The following is a 22,809-nucleotide window of genomic DNA, read 5'->3' on the forward strand; positions in this document are numbered from 1 at the left end:
TTAGCTATAAGGATATCTGCTACAGCAGTAGTAAAAATATTATAACCAACACATATGTCTAATTGTAAGTTGGTTAGATCATTTGTACTATACATATACTAGTATAATATACTGTGGTTAAAATGATATTGTGAAAAACATTTAATAACATCCTTGTTGAAAGTACATTATTTTAAAGATCAGATGTTCATAGTATAATCTCATTCTTTTTTTGAGATAGATATGTTAAAGTTTTTATATTTATAATCCATATTGTGTGGTTACCACAGGAGGCACAACGGACACCCCAACCCCACCATCTGAATTTGGTTCAGATGTAGAGATTGATTTTGAGGCCACACACATACAAGAGCATATGAAAAGGTTTATTACTCACATAATGAGGCCTTCTGGAAGTGCACAGAAGGTTCTCAAGCAGGTCCAAAAATGGCTTGAGAGTCAGGAAAGGAGACTTGGATTTTACAGCAATTTAAGGCACAGGGCTGGGGTGAGGGTTTCCACAGGTGGACTGGACCTTGTGTGTTTTGAACTTCCTCCTGGAGCTAAAGAAGGAAGCAACAGGTGTTTCTTACTAGCCTTCCCAAATGCAGGGGAGAATGGTCTCTTCAGAATTTATACTGATCATGTCATTTCCTTTCTCTAACCTTTCTTTAGTGTTTTTTAATTTGTGGTCAAGGTAAAGTATAAAATCCTAACCATGACCTTCAGAGTCCTCTGCCCTCTGGCACCTGCTTACTTCTCCGAGGCTCACCTTTTGCCATCTTCCCAGCTCATTCTCTCCATCCCACCATTTGGGACTTCTCAGCTCCTGCATTCCCCCAGCATATGCCTTCAGGCCCTGGAATGTGCCGGGTGGTTTCTTCTACTTGGAACCTTTGTTTTTTTCCAGATCACAAATTATATTCACCCTGAAGGTCTCAGCTTAAAGGTCACTTCCTCTGGAGGACATTCGTTGTTCCCTTCAGTACAAGTGAAGGCCCCCAGCTGTAAATCTCCTATGCTCCCTGAACATCCCCTTTCATAAAATTCAGCATATCTCAAGTAACAATTAATATGTTTGTTGAGGTCTTTCAGGCACTGAGCCAAGTGTTTCCCCTGTATTCTCTTATTTAATCCTCATAATAACCCATGTGAATACAAAGATGAAAAAGCAGACGCTGAGAGATCATGTAACTTCCCAAAGTCATACAATTAGTAAGAGATAACGATAAATACTGGCAGCCTCTTGAGTACCCATAGGATACACTTTGCTCAAAATACTTGCAAAACCAAGATTACAAAGGGCACTACTTAATGAGTGGGAGGAAGGAAAGAGGAAAATATAGGTCAATTTCAGTAAGAGCTACGCTGCAAGAGAGAAACAGATTTGAAAAGGAAGAGAAGGTGGAGTCTGCTGAGGGAAGAACCAAGCACCAAAGGGGACGTGGATTTGAGGATCAATGTGAGAGGATCTGGCTTTGGTAGCTGCCTCTCATGGCAGAGTGCAGTCTTGAAACTACAGAACACGACTCATTAGGGCAAAGTTGTGCACTGGGTTTGGTCTGAATGGGTGAACAGGACGGAGATCCAAGAAGCCTTCAATATGGACCTTCCTTTTTGTCTTTATCACACAATTATCATCATTCTCTCTCCATGTGCAGGCAAAGAGGCTCCACTACCCTTGAGAAGCCTGATTTGACTTGAGAAGATATTACAACAGAGAACCTCAAGGTCCTAAGAAATTAGAGTTACATGAAAAGTTGGGAATTTGACCAGGAAAAATTTAATCCACCCAATTTTAGAAAAAAATGACTATCTAGAAAAATTAATAGGGCCAAACTGGTCCCCAGACATACAGAAGGGTCCTCAAACTGCAAAGACTTTTCTAATCATCTTAAAATTCTAAAGGATTCCCAAGTTTTGAATATAAACCCCAGTAGTTCCAATATAAAGGTACAGATGTTATTACACCAACAATAATCAGTTTATAAATCAGTTTCATATTGCCATTTCTGAATAATTTAGTTAACGAGAACAAAATATTCCACACTTTTTTAATGGAACATCACAGTTCTATGGAATGGGATTTAAAATTCATTGTGGAGGGCACCTGGATGGTTCAGTTGCTTACATGTCCGACCCTTGATTTTGTTTCAGGTCGTGATCTCATGGTTCGTGAGGTCGAGCCTCAAGTTGGGCTCTGCACTGACAGTGTGGAGCCTGCTTGGGATTCTCTCTCTCTCCCCCTGCCCCCTTTCCTCCCTCTCTCGCTCTGAAAATAAATAAATAAACATTAAAGAAAATCATTGTGTGCCTTTTGACACGCTAGACCTTATTAAACCTCAAATAGGTAAGCAATTTATTTATTTCAACTTGCTTTTAATATTTTAAAGTCAACAAACTGGCATCTGAAAACACATTCTGTAATGGCCAAAGAAAATTAACTGTGTGTTAGTAAGTAAAACAAAGGTGATAAACGCAACACTCCATCAGAGTATCAGCACCAAGGGCCAGGGCCCTGCTTATTAGTCTGCTTTTAGGGAAATAGGACATGGGTATTTTAATCCAGGTCAGATTAAAGCTTGTGAGGAAAACAAACAAACAAACAAACAACTGCCAACGTATCATTTTGTTCAATGACTCAATTATGTCTCAAGTAATTCCAGGCATAAAGTAATGTGGGTAAAAACACTCTCCTACACACATCCCTTACTTTTTTTTAAATCATCTTTTCCTATAGGTCTGTTCACCCAGTATTGTATCAGCATTACTTTTATTCTATAATGCTAGTTTATCTGGGCACAAATTTCTAGAATGACATTCATTTATAAACCTCATGGATACTATCTCAAACCTCTGGCATTCAACTTTATTACTGAGAGGTTTGCTATCAGTTTAATTGCTGACCTTTGTGTGTTGTCCTTTCCCCTATGTGCTCTTGTGATCTTAGTTTTGGGTTTTTAGACAGTTGCACTATGATATATCTTGCATGGATTTCTTTTTGTTTAATCTGTTTGGGAGTGATTCTCCTGGATTCTGCAGATATATATGTTTCATCAACCCTGAAAAATGCTCTTTGGACATTACTTCTCCCCATTCTTCACATGCCCTTTTTCTAGAGCTTTTAACTGGAGAATGTAAAACCTTGTCATTCTTTTCACATATCTCTAACTTCTCTCCCATTTTCCATCTCTTTTCCCTGGGCTGCATTCTGGATAATTTTCCCAGATCCATTTTCTAGTTCTTTAGTCTTCCATTAATTGTATCTAGTCTGCTGTTAAATTGATCCACTGAGTTTTTATTTCAGTGATTATACATTTAATTAATAGAAGTTCATTTGGTTTTTATTCAAATCCATCTAGACCTTCTCTGAATCTTCCTTATTCCTTGCTCAGGTATTTATACTATCTTTACCTCTTTAAGCATTTTTAACATGCATATTCCATTCTGCATCGAATCCTTCCAATTTATGACTTCTGTAGACATTATTACATATGTTTTAAAATTTTGGACTCCTTTTAGGTTTGATGAGGCTTTATTTGTGGAGCAGCCTCTTTTAAGGAGACATCCCGGATTTGGATTTTTTTTCTGCCAGATGCCTTGGTGATACTAGCAACCATAAACTCCTCTAAGTAAATTACCAAATAAATTACTTGGACTACAATTTTCCCCACCTATGAAAGCAGTATACATTTGAACACCAACCTGTGTGAAGGCAGGTCTATAATCACAGATTCTCAGGGGAGATGCTGTTCCCCCATAATGAACCCTAGGCTCAGACACAAAGGTTTCCTTGTGATGTCTTCCTTCCTCCCTTCCTTAAAAAAAAAATAAACTGTTTTTGAGAACTAACATGTCCACTTATTTCAGGTCTCATTTTATTTATCAGCTCATCACTATTGTTTTGAAGGAGCTCCTCTATGTAAAATGAAGGTAACTGTTATTCTCAAAACACCTGCTAGTCTGCTCTTGGCTCGATCCTATTCCTGCCTTACTGCATTTTTACAGCCTCTCTTGATATCATATCTCCATGATCCACCCACCATCTTTCATTAGGCTCAACATGTACTGCACGGCAATGAGGCACAGTGATGCTGTGACCAGAAGCCAGGGACACAGGTGGAGGGAATGTGTTTGGTTATGTCATCTAGCTGGGAACCAAGTGCCCCAGGAATGAAGTAAGTGCTGCATGAATGCTGCAGAGGTGGTGCAAGAGGAAGAATTTCCACTAGACCTTGTAACATCTGTGGTTAAACAGAGACAGAAATAGGTAGGGCATATGTGTTATGTTAAGTTGAATGGCATTGAAAAATGACCGGAGGCTTTCTACAAGCCAAGTGTTGGCCGCTCCGAAATCTACTTTCAGTTTCTCGGCCTAAATCACTAGTTAGTTATTTTGATCAGGATCTGTTTATTGCGAGCTTTCTGTGGACAGGCCCTGTGACAGACAGGCACGAGGCATTCGGAAGCAAGAAGAAGGACCCCCACCTCACAAGCAGCTCATGGTGCAGGGAGAGGCAGACAGAAGATCACAGTACATCTCCCTTCTAGCTACATGATCCGTTCCTCAAGGGCTGGAGCAGATGTTTACTTACCTGTGTGTCCCCAGACTATGGCACACACCTGTACCTTCCAGGTTGTGCTCAATAAAGCAACCAAAGTATGAAGTACATGGAGACCCCATCCTTCGAACCTCTCACAACCAACAATCTTTAACCACCAAGGGTTAAAGTTGAATTCCTTTTTCTGTCTTGCTATTGGTTTAGATATACCAGAGGGACACCACTGTAGTAGCTATGGTTCTCGGAGAATTTCTGCTTCCTTTACTCTAGACCCAGGAGGTTAAAACTATGGTGGTTCTTGAGAAAGTCCTTTTGACACTCCTGAGTTTCTGCTATTACTGGGAAACTTGGGAGAAAGGCTTTATCAACGCTTTGAAGCCACATGTGTCCAACTACATGCCAAAGGAAGGTAGGATGGAAGGGAGAGGGGGAGGGAGGGACAAATAAAGAACATAAAAGAAGAGACCTTACCAAAAGTACACACTCACCCTGTTAATGGTGTCTGGCAATTTCTTCCCACTCTCCATATCTGTGATAACAGATCTTTACAGAGTTTCCTTCTATAAATATTTTGCAAAAAACTATGTTAAACTTTCATTCATGGAGAGCTTACTCTTTATTATACGTGCTAAAACACAAAAACACGTAATATGTAAGGAGAATCCTATACATTTCATTATTGGAATAAAGAAATTAATAACATGCATTGAAAAAGGTGTTCTGTTTCAGGCACTTTTCATACAATGTTTCATTTGGTTTTCCAAATAACCCTGTAAAGCAGGTATTATAACCCCTATTTTATAGGCAAGGAACCTGAACCAATGAAAGGCTGAGTGAGGCCGAGTGGTGAAACACGTGGGCTTTGGACCCTGGCAATTTACGTCCAGTAAAGAGTCACGCTTCCCATTAAGTCAAAGTTAAGAATAAAAGTTGCCAATACATTTTCCTGAAATACATGAGTTTTGTTTTGTTTTTCTCCCCCCAGAAATTATGTACTCAGGGACTCCTGATGTGGGCATGTTTCCTCAGGCTAAGCACCAAAACACTGGAGAGAACATGGTTACAGGGTGATCTCTATGGCCTCCCAAAAAAGGAGGTCAGGCTAGAGTTGAAGAATATAAACAAAGCACCTGAAATTGTGTCAGCTACCATAGCACCAGCTGAAGTGACATAGATATGGTTACTCATGAAAAGAGCACGTAATCACCTTGCAGAGGAAACTTTCTATCACTCTGAGGTCTGCCCACAGCACATGTGGTGCCAAAGCCAAAAAACAACTTCACCACCAAAGGTTAAAGCTGGGAATGCTCCATTCTTAAGTCACCAATGGGAAATCTGGTGTTACATTATGGAATATGGAATATAAAACATATATGCAACATACATGACAAGTAAATTTTATATTGTGTTCAGTTACTATTACAACAGGGAACAGCCAGGGTTTAGGCAACAAAGGTCAAACTGATATTACCAGGCGGGGACCTGCTTCTCAAGGTATTACTGTTTTGATATTTGTTTTCTATAAACAAATTAAACAGATTAAAATCTCCTTAGGGATATTTTCCTTTCCATAAGAGAAAAACAGGTTTACAGTGGAATTCTCCTGGACAAGAGTTAACATGTTGTCACCACACTGGGATCATGTATGCTGAAGACTGTCACATGCTAATGTTACATCATACTTAAAATATATCAACGAATTTGGGGTGACTGGGTTCATGAGTTCGAGCCCCGCATCGAGCTCCATGCCGAAAATACGGAGCCTGCTTGGGATTCTCTCTCTCTCCCTCTCTCTCTCTCTGCCCCACCCCTGCTCACACACATTCTCTTTCTCTCAAAATAAATAAATAAACTTCAAAAAATATTTTAAAAATATATATCCATGAATAGTGCTGGCAGCAAATTCATTCGTGGCAGTTACTTTTTCAGTAGTATGTTTATAAACTACCGAAGTGGTATTGAAGATCTATTGATTCACTGAAGGCAGTGTTTAAAATGACTCTGGAGGGGCGCCTGGGTGGCGCAGTCGGTTAAGCGTCTGACTTCAGCCAGGTCACGACCTCGCGGTCCGTGAGTTCGAGCCCCACATCAGGCTCTGGGCTGATGGCTCAGAGCCTGGAGCCTGTTTCCGATTCTGTGTCTCCCTCTCTCTCTGCCCCTCCCCCGTTCATGTGCTGTCTCTCTCTGTCCCAAAAATAGATAAACGTTGGAAAAAAAAATTTTTTTTAAAAAAATAAAATGACTCTGGACCCTTCTTTGGACACAGAAGTTTACACCGAAATTGTGCTGCTCACAAACATGAGGTTATTTAGTATAAGTCAGTACCTACCTTTCTACTCTTACCAACATTTTGGTTCCAGCTGATGGATTTTGCTGCAGGTGATACATTCTGTATCATAACAGGAAGAGAAATGAAATAAAGAAATCCTTTTATTAACCCTTCAATTTGAAAAGCCACACGTTTCAGGCGAACATCATGCTTTTTACTGGCGCCATTTCCTTCGTACTATCTGAGTTTGGCTCCCTATGGAATGTGAAAGATGCAAATCCCACTTGTGAAATACAAACATGTTTGCAGGTCCCTGGATACTTGTAATAACAGCACTAGCTGTCAGGAACACACACACAAAATCAGTTGACTATTTGAGCATGGACAGAACAGATCTGCTAATTATAATTAGATTTATCTTCCTAGAGCCATTGGCATTTCTCACAGTGGGCCTGTTAAAGGTACTGTCTGTACACGTTCAGAGTTATGAGCTGTGACCCTACTGTGGACAAAGCTTTGAGGGCTGTCTTATTTCTATGAAGAAGGTGTATTTTTAAATTCTTTTTTAATTTTTATTATTTTGTGGGGGCAGTGGGAGAGGGCGAGAGAGAATCTTAAGCAGGTTCCATGCCCAGTGTGGAACCTCATGTGGGACTCAATCTGTCAACCAGGAGATCATGACCTGAGCAGAAATCAAGAGTCAGTGACTTAACTGACTGAGCCACCCAGGCACCCCTAGATTGTATATTTTTATTCATCTGTATCCTTCTTAAAGAAGGGGTTCTTATTTTTATAGTACTACACAAGGGTCAAGTGACTTGTGTGGGGTCATTAAGCTTGTTAGTGACACAGGCAGAATGAAGACCCTGTCTTCCCACTCCTTGTCTGTTGTCATCTGTGGTGTCACACTCTGTATGGATTTGTATGTGTGGTTAATGACAAGGGTCACCAGACAGTATCTGGAGAGCTTTGAATGATCTGCTAAACCGCTCCTATTAACCGGCCAAAGAATGATTATTAGGTGTACGTAATTCTAACTCATACCCACTAGTCCTCTTTCTAACCAAGCACAACACTTTCTTTGTGTTTTCACTCTCCTCTACCTACTCAGGTACATCGGAACTCACCCCCGCTCTCCTCCCCCAACTCCACTAGCATGTTCTTAAAAGTCCCCCCTCTGTGGGTTCCGGTGACATGGCACCATCCAGGTTCTTCCCCGGTCTCTGCAACAGCTCACCCCTTCCCCTGCCCTCACCCCTCATCTGTTGGTTCCAGCACCCCTCCTCTTTCCTCTTTCCTAACTTACCCTGCTTCTCCTTCATACTCATCCGCATCCTTCTTAACAGAAATCCTTCCCAATCCTAGCTTCAACTGTTACTTCTGCTGAAGGAAACTCCTTCCCCTAAACCTTTGTATTTCTATCCTCTCATCTAAGAAGCACTAATGTCTTGGCTCTTGATGTTTTAGAGCTCTTGGGCTCTTGGCCCTATGATGTTTTAGCTCCATGTCTGCAAGAGCAGTATAAACTTTTGTGGATCAGTTGACATTTCATGATTCCAAAGTGAAAGATAATATACAAGTAACATCTTTATCACCAATACTTGAGGTTCATATAAGCTTGGGTAAGTCTCGCTTGACACCTTGCTTTCTTTTTGCTTTACTCTTTCTCTGGGTAACTAACTTTTTAAAAGAGGATATAGCTCCTCCTAGTGGATAACAATCATATTTTAAAATACAGACCCTCCCAACTCTTCAAGTATTGTGAAATGCATCAACAATAAAACTAAAGTGTACGTAGTAACTACATACAGACTATTATTCAAAGCTCTTCATCTTAAATATTTTGAACAATAACAAATTCTAAGGGATTTATCCTTTTTAATTGGAGACACATTTTTAATACTTAAAGAAGAGGTATTCAGTAATGTCACCTCAAGTTACCTAGTATCCAACTGCAAAAGGCTTTCTTGGTTAGCACAATAAACCACAGCACCATGAAAATGAGGCCAGAGTCTTGGATTTGGTTCAAGTACGGTCAGCAGATTTTATGGTTCCACAGCTACAAATTCTATCCTGACTCCAGGAAGATGTCCTAATAAGATCTGCCCTGTGCCACAGAAGACTCAGGGGGAGGAGAGCAAACAGCCAGTACAATTTTAACTCTCTGACTGGAAATCAACCCAAATATGCTGGCGGGTTAACAGGGGCTATGTTTTAAAATATTCTTTCATCTACGACAACTGCCTCCTTTCTTCAGAACCATATCCAGATGGCTCATAAGGCTCTATCAAATGTTGAGTTATGTAATTGTTTACTTTCTAGTGACTACATCAGTCAAGTAGTTATATATAGTTATAGCTGTAAATAAAGATATATAGACATAGGAATATATAGATAGACAGATCTATATACCTTCTCATTCTTAATATTTGATATGCTGCTGAATACAGGAAATTAAGATTATTTAATATTTAAAATATTTATTATAAAATATATATAAACACCATTGGCTATTTAAATATTTTATTTAAAAAAAATTTTTTTTTCAACGTTTATTTTTGGGACAGAGAGAGACAGAGCATGAACGGGGGAGGGGCAGAGAGAGAGGGAGACACAGAATCGGAAGCAGGCTCCAGGCTCTGAGCTGTCAGCTCAGAGCCCGACGCGGGGCTCGAACTCACGGACCGTGAGATCGTGACCTGAGCTGAAGTCGGACGCTCAACCGACTGAGCCACCCAGGCACCCCACCAGTGGTATGTTTAAAGGTAGGGGCTTTGTGTTAGTGTGGTGTCCCTAGTCTCCAGCACTGTACTTAACGGGCACTTAACAAAAGCTGGTTGAATTAATGTTTGAACGAGTAAGAAAGTACATTTCAAAACAGCTCTTCTTCTAAAGGTTTCTTCACATCACATCTCTCATTTTTCATACCCAAGGATTATGTAAGCCTCTAATTTCTTACTAACTGCCATAGAATCCTTTATTCTGTCATGTTGAAAGTCCTAAAATTGTAGGAAATTTATAAAGGCTTACAAGGTTTTCACAGATGGAAACTGTTTCACTAGACCAGAGACCTTGGCACAGCAAAGCCTTATGTAAATACATAAAATATATAATTAAGAATTAATTCTTAATTAAGAATAAGAAATAAGAATAATAAGAATTAAATAATTACTGAGATAATCATTTATACTTTTCCCCCATATAATGCAAGAGAGAGGGATGGTTTTTACAACTATGAAAGAGTAAACAGACATGAGGTGATGTATATACAGAAAACCCATTAAAATAAAAGGAGAAATTGATGAAAGACAAAGATGAAAGATAAATGGTCTTATAATTAATTTTATGTGATTTCTCCAGGACACTTGAGCTCAGAGAAGTCACCAGCAACTGCTTTGAGATGAAGAGCTGTACCATCCATTGAAACATTGTGCATCCCGTCTCCAACTGAGCCATTCTATAGACCACACACAGAACAGAATCTTTTCATCAGTGATTTCGGGGAAGGAAGAAAAATCTCACTCTGTGATTTCATGTCAAGATGTTCAGTAAAAGTGTGAAATTCAAACAGGGCCCAAGTGGATGTATTTGTGATCGTGGGAATATTGTGGTAAGAGAGACAAGGAAGACAAGAACAAATGGATACGACAAAAATCAGACAAAGCCCGCTTTGTGGCTGATGGATAACTCAAATGACCACCATAGGCTTCAGAGACGATGTAAAATCCAAGACGGAGACGTACGCTGCATTGCAAATTAGTCATGTACTTTTAAATGTTTCTTTGTTCAGATTCTTAAATCATATCTGCCAGGGTTTCAACAGTCCAGGAGCAAAGAGAGTGGCTCATGAAATCTGTTTTCTTGAGAAAAGTCATCTGACAAGTATAAAACACAGTGGAAATTTTCCAGAAGGAGCAGAACTGGCTGTCAGTCTGTCTGCCCTGCAGTGATGGGAACCTGCAAGCAGCCCAAAGCCCAAAGAGAAGGTAAAAGGAAGCCAAAGCAGCAGGGGACCTCGCTGGAGGACCCTCCCCCAAGGGCTGCAAGATGTCCTCACTAAAGTCACCCTCTGTGACTCTGTGGGGTCAGAGTTTGCTTCAACTTTGCCCCCTCAAACTGTGAGCCCGAGGTCTACTGAACAACTAAATGAATGAACTTAATCGTACACTGTTAATCAGAACTTTAAAAAAAAGTAGAGTTGAGAAGATAGAAATAATCATCTTAAATTGTTTTTCTATGGTTTCTATTTACAAAAAAAAAAAAAAAAAAAAAGGAAAAGAAAACAAAAGTTCTCGTCTCTTGTTGAGAGCCCTGGGTTTTTTTTAACTAAGGTAAACAACATGTTGGACTTGGTGTAAGTCTGGAAATAAATAAAGACTAATAGAAATTATTTTGGGTTCAGGAAATAGGTAGTATTCTGTTTTATATTCCCAAGGGCCAGCACACTGCTCAAGAAATATTTATTGATGAGTCAATGTCAAACTAAAATAGTTCAAACAATGGTGATATTCCAGAATTCCTGATGAATAAATATGAGACTAATAGATATTCCTGAGGAATAAACCTATGTACAATTGATAAATAACTGATATATTGTGCCAGGCAAATATGAAAAAAACCTGGTCCAGTCCTGTGAGTGCTTACAAGGCCTTTATACTTCATTGAAAAGTAAACACATTTCCAGGCCACAGCCAACTTCAGTGAAGAAATCCCTTCTTCAAATGCAATGTCAAGCACACTGCAGGTCTAGGACAACTCTACTTTGTTGAGACCTCAAACGTTGGGATCATGTCCTCATGACCACATGGTCCACCCTGCTCATCCACTCAAGAACCCAGCCTTGTTGGAACTGGGCTTCCGGGGAGGCGGGGCTTCCGGGGGAGGCGGGGCTTCCGGGGAGGCGGGGCTTCCGGGGAGGCGGGGCTGTGAGATTGGTGGGGGTGTGGACCTAGGAAAAGCTTAACACGTTACCTGGATTCTTAAAGTCATTCTGAGCCTGTAAGATTACTGAGAAGGGGGTTGCAAACCAGGGAACGGGTACATCACAACCAAAGCAGGACTGCTTAGGAACTTCCAGGGAAGCTCTGAAGTTGCCTTCATTTATCTAGCAGTCCTGTAATCTATAATTCTTAAATCTCAACGACAAGAATTCAGAACCGGGCCTGGGTCTCAGGGTCTCCCCACCTCACAACCTTCTGTGCCCTAGAGGCCTCAGAGCTAACCCAGTCTCAAGAATATGGCCTACACCTTTGGATTTTCAAGGAAAAAATAACTCAAGATGAAAAAAAAAATCAGTATGCGATCTGTCTGACTTCCTGCTGTCTTCTATTTGTGGTAGGAACTCACTTACTTCTTGTCCTCAAACAGTTTGTATTCTATACACCTTGTAAAACTGGCCTACACTATACCACAAGAGACTGAGTTATATTACACTATAACACAAGGACATGTCATATTCCCCTTTAAATCTCTATGTTCTATTATTGTGTGCTGAACTAAAGTAAACAGTACAGAGGCACCTGGGTGGCTCAGGTCATGATCTCACAGTTCATGAATTGGAGCCCTGCATTGGGCTCTGTACCAACAGCTCAGAGTCTAGAGCCTGCCTTGGATTCTGTGTCTCCCTTTCTCTCTGCCCCTCCCCTACTTGCGCTCTGTCTCTCTCTCTCTCTCAAAAATAAATAAACATTAAAAAAAAAATTTTAATAAAATAAATAGTACTCATAGGGCAGGACCATGCTGAAGAAATGGCAATCTGACAGCTTCTCACCAGATCATTACTTGGATTACTTGTGAGTTAAGCGGCTGAATTTGTGTGGTTTTTTGAGACTGAGATGATAAGAATATATATTGCTTTCTTAGGCATAGCAGGGCCAAAGGATAAGGGAAAGTTACGCAGGAACAATAGGATGTCAGATAATCATTTCCATTAGAACCTATAGGTATGAGGTATAGATGCTACTAATTTTTCATTTTCTAATTTGCATTATGCTATGAACACTGAAATCATTCACTTTGAAAAGTTTATTACAGTAAACTTTTTACATTGCATACAATGTCCTCAGTAATATTAATGCTATATGTATATGTGTGACTTTATAGCTTACAAAACACATTCACACATAAGTTATCAAAACTGCTTGTTTTTTTAGCTTCCTCACGGCCAAATGTTTCACGTACACTTATGTTTTGCCTGATACTCACAATAAACTTTCGAGGTATTATACTTTGTCCATTCCACAAATATGGAAAATGGACCTTCTGAGAAGTTCACACTATTTGTGCGTATGTAACCTGGGTCTGAAGCAAAGTTTCTCTAACTACTAAGCCAAAGGTCTTTGTATGCTACTAAGCATACAAAATGGCTTCACAATATGATCTTCTGTTTAGCCCTGTGATCTAAATATTACAAGCATCACCTTTTAGACTCATTCATTCAATAAAGATGTGTCGATAACCTTTCATGCTGATGTTTGTGTCTTCAACAAAATTCATACATTGAGTCCTAATGCCCAAGGTGATGGTATTAGGTAGGGCCTCTGGGAAGTGCTCAGGTTATGAATGGGATTAATGCCCTTATATAACAGGCCCCCCAGAGCTCCAAAAGGTGAAAACATAGCAGAAGTCTGTGACCTGGAAGATGGCCTTCACTCACCTATAATGGCACCCTGGTCTCAGACTTCCAGCCTCCAGAACCGTAAGAAATAAATGTCTGGTGTTTATAAGGCACCCAGTCTGTGGTATTTTATTATAGCAGCCCAAAGGGACTAAGACATATGCCAAACTCTGATCTAGCCACTAGAGACACAGCAGCAATAAAAACTGTCCAAATCTCTTCCCTCTTTGGAGTTTACATTCTGCGGAGGGGACAAGGAGAGAGAGAGAGAGAGAGAGAGAGAGAGAGGGAGAGAGAGAGAGAGAGAGAGAGAGAGAGAGAGAGAAAAGCCCGACAAATATTTGTCAGCTGGCCAGTGTTGTGGAGAAAGATAATGTAAGGTGAGGGGTCAGGAGGTACCAAGAAGGATAGGGTTGAATGTGGCTATTGAATATCAAGTAATCAAGGGTAAGTGTCTTTGATAAGATGATATTTGAGTGAGGAGAGACCTGAAGGAAGTGAAGGAGCCAACCATGGGTTGTTGGGAGAAGGAATGTTTCAGATGGAAAGACTAGTAAGTGTCTACACTAATAAGCGTCCCCAAGACAGAGATGTGCTTGGCATATTGGAGGTCAGTGTGCCAGCAATGCTAGTGAGCAAGTAGTGAGGGGCAAGAAAGAGATGAAGCCAGAAACAAATCTGAAAATATATCACACTTTTAGGTCGCCCTAAGCACTTTGGATTCTACTCTGAATGAGATAAGCCATTGGACAGTCTTCATCCAACACAGGACATGACTGACTGGCAGCATTACTCTTGCAAAACAAAACAGATGAACATAGGGGAAGTGGGGGTGAAAAAGAGAGAAGGGGGCAAACCATAAAAGACTCTTAATGATAGGGAACAAACTGAGTTTGCTGGAGGGAGGTGGGTGGGAGATGGGCTAGATGGGTGATGGGTACTAAGGAGAGCACTTGTGATGAGCACTGGGTGTTCTATGTAAGTGATGAATTATGAAATTCTATTCCTGAAACCAATATTACACTACAGGTTAACTAACTAGAATATAAATAAAAACATGAAACAAAACAAAACAGAATTATTGTTGCAGCTATGAGGAGAATACACCGCAGAAGGGCAAGAGAAAAACCAGGGAGACTAGGTAGGAGGCTATTGCTATAGTCCAACTAGAGGGACAGTGGTATAGACTGGAGTGAAGGTGGAAGGCAAGTTTGACTGCAAGGGTTTTGGCCTGAGCAGAGAAAGACAGGGTTGTCATTGAGATGGACAAGATGGGGGGTGGGGGGAGTGGGGGGAAGGGTAGGGTGGCAAGCAGCAGATTTGGGGGTGAAGATCGTAAGTTCAGCTTTAAACATGATGTTTCTGAGATGGCTTTTACAGAAGATGCCAAGAAGGCAGCCAGGTTTCTTAATATGGATTTCAGAGGAGGACAAGTCCATGTTGGAGGCATAAATGTGGAGTCCATCAAAGTAGTGATGTTAAATATCATGGAAGAGAGTGCCTTTTATTTTATTTTATTTTATTTTATTTTTTAACGTTTATTTATTTTTGAGATGGAGAGAGACAGAGCATGAATGGGGGAGGGTCAGAGAGAGGGAGACACAGAATCTGAAACAGGCTCCAGGCTCTGAGCTGTCAGCACAGAGCCCGACGCGGGGCTCGAACTCACGGACCGCAAAATCATGACCTGAGCCGAAGTCGGCCGCCCAACCGACTGAGCCACCCAGGCGCCCCAAGAGAGTGCCTTTTAAAAGGTAAGCAAGTCCAGGGGCACCTGGGTGGCTCAGTCAGCTGAGTGTCTGACTTCAGTTCAGGTCACAATCTCATGGTTTGTGGGTTCAAGCCCCAAGTCGGGCTCTGTGCTGACAGCTCAGAGCCTGAAGCCTGCTTCGGATTCCGTGTCTCCTTCTCTCTCTGCCCCTCTCCCACTTGTGCTCTGTCTCTCTCTGTCTCTCGAAAAAATAAATAAATGTAAAAAAAAAATTTTTTTTTAAAGGTAAGCAAGTCCAACAAGAGGCCTGGGACACTGCAAACCCTAGCTTTTAGAGATAAAGAGGACCAGTCAAGGAGACTGAGAAGATGTAGGCAGGGAGGAAGGAGGGAAACTTCAAGAGACTTCAAGAAGAAAGCATTTTAAGGAGGGAATGACCAGTTTGGTCCAGTACTGCTAGTAGGTCAAGGAAGATGGGGACGAAGATTGATCGCCATATTTAGCACTCATTGGCCAACAGATGAAGGTTATTAGTTCCAGCCTCCCTGAAGTGAGGTAAACAAGATTCCAAGAGATTAAATAAATTGAACAATCAAGGTCATATAGCCCATTAGCAGCAGAACTGGGCTCAGAGCCAAATACTCCACGTAGGCCTTCAGCAGTGAGCCCTGTTTCTTGAATCCCAGAGCAGGCTCTTCCTCAATAACGTATTATGATGTCATCATTCCCTTGGTAACTGATTCCTGAGGGGGAACTCTTAAAGACTTTTAAGACCGTAAACAAAAAGAAATAAACATCAATAGTAGAATTTGGGGGCACAATGACAGACAAGGGTTTGGTATTTCAGGGCAGGGACAAGGGCCCTCAAATCAAACGATATACACACTGCAACCAGGGCAGACCCAAGTGTCAAAACACATTTCGATTCAAAAAAATGTTTACATCTCCTCAAAATGAATCTCCCCAGAATGTTCACTGTATGTCACCAGATGATTTATATGTAAATAAACAGATACATAAAAACCCCCAGGCCCAATGATCATATGTTAGTGTATATCTATAGTCAGGACTTGAATAAGGGGAACTGATTCCCCACCCTCTTCTCATCACTTGATTTCCTCCTTATAAAAGGATTCAAAAAGGGGAAGAGGAAGAACATATTTTTACTTCAGATGTTAATAAATCAGGCAAATCTTAGAGGGGGCCAAAGGCACAAGAAAGGTACAAAAATCAGTTTTAACTGTCTCCACTCCGAACCTCAAATTCACAGCTGCCAACGTCTTCTGAACCATTTTGTAGATTTTCAAAGGTTGGAAGAGCTGGGGATGCAACTATCAGACATCCAAGCTCCTAATGGAGAAGCTATTAGGCACTAGGATCAGGTCAGGAGGAAGGGACTGAGTAGCACAGGGTAAGGGAAAGGGAGGCAGGCGGGCACTTTCCATGGGAGGGGTTGAGCAAAGGCTGGTGCCAGGCCCACTCTTTCTCCGGGGAGGGGAAAGGTCAGTGCAAAGCTAGGACACGTGGCCGAGTAAAAGCACAGTTGGGCGTCTCTAAATTTGGTAGAGTCCAAGTGTCATCGCTCCTGTTCTGGCCCCCACACCTAGGGTCTCCCTCCAGGGCTGCAGCCAACTCCTCGCGCCTCCCTTCCCGCCTTTTCTTCTGAGAACGCAGCGCAGAAAGGAGCCTGCGGTGGCCAGGGGCCCCGGGGTCGGTGGGAGTGAGCGCGGGGCGCAGGCTGCCGCTCGGTTACCTGATGCCTCAGTGTCTCCCCAGAAGTCGGAGGCGGGCTCTCCAATCCCGGCCCATCACCCGCGCCGGCTTCGGCCGGGTTGCCCGGTGGCCGGGTGCCAGCGTCCCAGCGGGAGAGTCGCCCGCAGCAGTCGCCACGCCAGGGACCGCCGCAGGCTGCGCGCCAGGAAGGAGTCCCAGCGCCCGGCGGGCCGCTGGGCGGGTTGGACGGCGCCTTGCGCGCCCTCTGCTGGCCGGGCCCCACCTGTGCGCCCAACCGGGCGGTTTCGTTCCCCACTGGTTGCCACCCAGTGCTGGAGCTGTATCAACCATGACCACAAAACATGGTTTAGGATTGCTGGCTCGGCTCCTTTTTTCTGTTTTTGGAGTTTGTACCAATGATTTAAAGATCCTGGGGCACTTGGATGGCTTAGTCGATTAAGTGTCTTGGCTTTTGCTGCTCAGGTCAGGATCTCAAGGTTCCTGGGACTGAGCCCTGCATCCGGCTCTGCTCTGACAGCGAGGAGCCTGCTAGGGATTCTCTGTCTTCCTCTCTCTCTGCCCCTCCCCTGCCCCCCGACCCCCCACTTTCCCGCATTCCCCACCCTCTTCCAAAGTCTGTGTTTGAGAAGGAAAAATCCAACAAGATAAAGCTATGGCAGCCTCCAACTTCTCTTCCAAGGAGCTAGAGAATTGTATCCAGGCCAGCTTTGTTTTTCCAGCCATGTCCACGAAGAACCTGGTTTTCCTATAGCTATAAGTACCATCTGAGCAAGGCTGCTGGGAACACAGGATCACAGCAAACATTCCTACACAGGTATAAGAGGGATGCAAAGAAGTACGTGGAGGGTGTTTACAAGCTAGTTAATTTCTGGTAGACAGAGCAGTGAGTCTCCTTTTTTAAACTTAATGTCTGAGTCATTTAGTTTTCAGTAATGCACTTCTCATTCTTTCAAGTCCAATGCTGCTGGCTCTCCTCCTGGATGGAATTTAAAAAGCAAGAATTTAAGTTGGAAGTAAAATTTTATAATAAAAGGAAGAAAGCAGAAACCAATCCTTTCTTTGTTGTAGGATAATTAATAAAGTTTATGGATCTGGGCAGTTACATGACTAATAACAAAAGAATTAACATCTGTTGAGTTCTTACTATTTACCAGAAGCTGTTCTAAGAGCCTTATTTATTTTATAACAAAAATAGGTTCTTCATGCTGTTTTATGTTTAAATGTTTTATATTTATTAACACATTAAATAAAACAACCTTATGAGATGGATAATATAATTATTCCCATTTAAAAAAAATTTTTAATGTTTGTTTATTTTTGAGAGAGAAAGAACATGAGTGGGTGAGGGGCAGAGAGCCACCAAATTATCCCCACTGTAAGGTTGAGGAAATTGAGACATAGAGAAGGTCACACAGCTAGAAGTAAGCTGTAAAGCTGGAATTTAAACCCAGGTTGGGGCGCCTGGGAGGTTCAGTCGGTTAAGCGACAGACTTTGGCTCAGGTCATGATCTCACACGGTTCATGAGTTCGAGCCCCGGGCTGGGCTCTATACAGACCACTCAGAGCTTGGAGCCTGCTTCAGATTCTGTGTCTTCCTCTCTCTCTGCACCCCCCACCCTCCTTGCCCCTGCTCATGCTCTGTCTGTCTGTCTCTCTAAAAAAAAAAATAAAAACACGTTAAAAAAATTAAAAGCAAACAAACAAAACCGGCCAGGCAATCTGGCTCCAGTATCCATACGCTCAGTTGTTATGTTATACTGCCTCTGTTAGAAGAAAAATTAACTCTGATCTCATTTAATCCTCACAACAAACCTACAGAGTGGGTTCTGTTATTATCTCTGTTTTACAGACAAGGCAACTTAGGCACAGAGAGGCTAAATAACTGTCCAGGGTATCGGAGCTACTGAGTGGTGCTGTGAGACAGTAACAGTCAGTCTGACCCTTGACTGACCACAGGAGGGGAGATGCCATTTTCATACACTCAACTATACAGAGGGAGAAGGAATTACCAAGAAAGTGTGTAAAGCTTTTATAACCTTCCAATACTTGAGCCCCTGGGCTTTAGGCTCAGTCCCTCCATGTCCTTTTTCGGGCCTAACTTGGCCGAAATGTCTCTCCTAGTAGCTCCACTGTTCCTGTACTCCACTAGTGAGGTCAAGAACATAGGGGTCCTCGACCAAACTCAGAGCCAGACTAAGGCCTAGCCATTTTGCCTACAGCTAGGACAACTCTTCCCTGCGGGGGAGGGGGGGGGGAATATTTACAGCATATTTAAAGCTCAGCGTATTTAAAGAGATGAGCTTTCATCCATTTGGGGCCCGTCCTCCAGAACACTTTGGGAAGGGACAACTAAGGACACCAATATCTCCAAGCCCTCTTTGCTTCTATCTTTTTGTTTTTTTAATGTTTATTTATTTTTGATAGAGACAGAGCGTGAGTAGGCAAGGGGCAGAGAGAGGGAGACACAGAATCTGAAGCAGCTCCAGGCTCCGAGCTGTCAGCACAGAGCCCGACGTGGGGCTCAAACTCACGAACCACGAGATCATGACCTGAGCTGAAGTCAGACGCTTAACCGACTGAGCCGCCCAGGTGCCCCTTTGCTTCTATCTGAGAAACAACGTTGCTTTCTAAGGGGGAACAAGAACAGTCAAAGAAGAGACACAGCCATGGCCATATAAACAACTTGACTTTTCTCAGTTTTTGAAGTTCACTTCTTTCTCCCTGTGGAGACAAGGCCTATCTTGCCCAATATAGTGATTTGGAGATATCTGGGGCTGATCAAAGAAAAGATAAGACCCTGAGGAGGGAGTAGCACAGAGCAAGCTTTATTTGGGCAACACTTTTGACAGGTTTGCATGTGGGAAGTGGGGAAGGGTGTCCGACATGGTATGGGGGGGCCTTCTGGATGCTATGGCAACACAGGGTCTTCCACCTGGGAGAGTAGGAAGCTAAGGGAACTCCTGGGGGACACGTTCATGGGAAAGGAGACTTCCAAGTCTAAGTGAGGCCGCTCAGCAGCCCCTCTGGGAGCCTCTGATCAGGGAACTCCAAAGGGCAGCAGCAGAGTAGAGGTCTTTAAGAGCTACAAAGTTTATTTTATCCACGGCTAGCAGATGCTGGATGCCATTTCTTGGCATTTGCAAAGCAGGCCAGTTCTAAATAGGTTTTAAAATATGCTTATTTTGGGTGTGTTTAAAATGACTGAATATGTTTTAAATATGAAGATTTGGCTTTGGTGCCCATAGGCTTTTGAGTTCATGGGTCCCAGCCTGTTGTAAAGAAATCAGCAACCCAGGGGTGAATATATGGGGGCCATTTTTGGCTTTAAAAAAAATTTTTTTTTAGTATTTATTCATTTTTGAAAGACAGGAAGAGGCAGAATGCGAATGGGGGAGGGGCAGAGAGAGAGGGAGACACGGAATCCAAAGCAGGCTCCAGGCTCTGAGCTGCCAGCAGAGTCCAATGCGGGGCTCGAACTCATGAATCATGAGATGATGACCTGAGCTGGATGAAGTCAGGCGCTTACCCGACTGAGCCACCTAGGCACCCCCATCTTTGGCTTTTTTACGTAACATCCCAAAAGAAGGATCTTAGGAAGTACAGCCAAACACACATCTAGAATCCACAGCTCCACCGAGCCCAGACTGATACCAAAAAGTCTCCCAGGCAAGTCTCACACCCACATTCTGTGTTCAGTGTTCTGACCTAAGAGTCCGGTTTGAATGCTGGTGATCAACACTGGCTGATGACTGGTTCCTACCTTACGATCCCTTCCTAATCAGAAAAGGAGACAAATCTAACATCCAGACAATACATTACGTACATACAAAAGGAATGGGTTAGGAGGATATTTACCTACAAGAATGTATGAGGCAGTCTGAGTGGAGAGATACCCACAGAAGTGTGCCTATTGTTGCCTCATGGTGAAATAAGTTCACCAGCAGGTGGCTCTGTTACCTTACATATCAGAGAGGAGCTCCCTTCCAAATAGGGCCTCAAAAAAAAGCATATTTCTAAATTCCTCATACTCTGGTCACTAGATTTAGTAAGCCCTAAATTGGATATCTATAATGAAATATGCTGTGTTAAAGCTATTCACGTTTCAATCCAACAGATTTGCCCAAGTCCCTCAGGAAATTCAGCAGAATTAGAAGACTAGTTAGTTGCACAGAGAATGTCAATAAAAAAAAATCAACTTACTAGACAGTCTATCTGCTTCTGGCTCCATAAACTGAAATAAATAAAATGACTATTCTGCTACTCATTTCATATTATTGGACTTATTATCCAACAGCAAAGGTTCTCTTTTGTTTATGTTGTTTATTATTCTTTTTTTTTTTTTTGGGGGACAGAGAGAGACAGAGCATGAAGGGGGGAGGGGCAGAGAGAGAGGGAGACACAGAATCAGAAACAGGCTCCAGGCTCTGAGCCATCAGCCCAGAGCCTGACGCGGGGCCCGAACTCACGGACCGCGAGATGGTGACCTGGCTGAAGTTGGACGCTTAACCGACTGCGCCACCCAGGCGCCCCATATATTGTTTATTATTCTTTAACTCAAAAGCATTCGAGGCCCAGATAAATAGGTGAACTTAATTAAGTCCACAGGGGATTTCATTCTGGATATCTGAAAGTCTTTGGCATATCTGTAAGATTGGGGCAGGAGGCAGGGACAGAACCTTTCTTTTATTCTCTGTTCTGTTATCTTTAAACTCAGGTCCAAGTTCTGTCCCTTTTATTTTCACACCATATTTTCTTCTTGGACACTCTCGTTGTCTCTCGTTGACTCAACATCAGTTCTCACTCCCAAATCTGTCTCTAGCATTCCGATGCATCAGCTGTTAGAGGTCTCATTACTGCTCAAACGGAAAATGTTGGAAACTGGCCTCCCCCCCTCCCCTAAACCAGTTCCTTCTCATTTTCCTCTTTATGTTCATGGTCACCATCTTTCCTACTCCCCAGAACTATTACCTTTGGCCCTCTCCTCCCCATTTCATCAGTCCTTCCCTAAATCCTTTCTAGTGTATTTCTGTAAGGTGCCTGAATCTCCCCAAGTTGTTTCTTGAACATCTTCTACGTGTAACCACTTCTTGTGCTGCATTAAAGCATTGGACTAGGTGCCAGTCTATCTTTCATTCTTGTGGCAGCATGGAGGCAATGCTCATAATGCGATACATATCAACAAGTTGAATTACCAAAAGTCTAATTTTTAACTTACATAGCAGAAACTCCTACCTTTTGGGGTTTTGGGTTTTTTTTTCCAATTCTTTTTGCGACAACAAATTGTTCCAGAACACCTTTGGTATAAAACATAACAAAGAGGAATTACATGAGCTTTGAAATTGCTGAGCAGAAATCAGACCTCCTGGTGTAAATTAAGCGTGATTCCTCTCCAGTACAGTTTACAGTCCTGGTTCTCCTACAAATGAGCATAGTGATTATCTAGGGAAGCCTGTTAATAAAATGTCCATTCCCCGGGTTACTCCGATTCAGTAGATCTAGAAAAGGGCTGGGGAATCTGCATTTTAAAATAAAACAAAACAAAAATCTGAGGAGCATTTTAAAGAAATAGTCACGTAGAAGAAAGTCTAAGTATTTGATACAGAAATGAAACATGGTCCGTACATCATTAAACAGCTTTATACGACTACCACCATGCCTGATTTGTGTTATTTGATCCCATAATTCTCTCTCAATAGCTGTTACCTAAAATTCTATCTTTAGAAGCTCGTATCTTTGATTTTCAGTTTTCTCTCAGGTTTAAGTTTCCATCTTGGTAAAAGTAACACCTCAGTCTAGATCATTCATACCTTACCACATCTGTGTTCATCAGATCCTGTTCTTGGGAGAACAGGTGGGGATTGCTGAAAGGAGAAAAAAGATGCCACAACACGTCCAAGGAGAGCAGGGTGCGGGAGCCAGGCTGGGAGGCACTGATGCG

At 42.3% G+C, this 22,809-nt stretch overlaps 1 protein-coding gene across 1 annotated transcript in view; it reads right to left on the reverse strand.

Moving 5' to 3' along the window:
- The window catches only part of LRAT (lecithin retinol acyltransferase), a 118,263-nt gene extending 101,201 nt beyond the window's left edge, over positions 1–17,062 (reverse strand). Inside the window, exons 1-4 of the transcript XR_007151531.1 lie at positions 16,891–17,062; positions 6,871–6,930; positions 5,030–5,101; positions 377–542 (exon numbers count right to left, since the gene is read on the reverse strand). The gene's annotated coding sequence lies outside the window, so the exon portion shown is untranslated. The remainder of the gene's footprint in view (positions 1–376; positions 543–5,029; positions 5,102–6,870; positions 6,931–16,890) is intronic.
- Between the last annotated feature and the right edge of the window lie 5,747 nt (positions 17,063–22,809).

The sequence above is a fragment of the Prionailurus viverrinus genome, chromosome B1 (genome assembly GCF_022837055.1).
Source record: "Prionailurus viverrinus isolate Anna chromosome B1, UM_Priviv_1.0, whole genome shotgun sequence".
NCBI classification, from domain to species: Eukaryota; Metazoa; Chordata; class Mammalia; order Carnivora; family Felidae; genus Prionailurus; species Prionailurus viverrinus.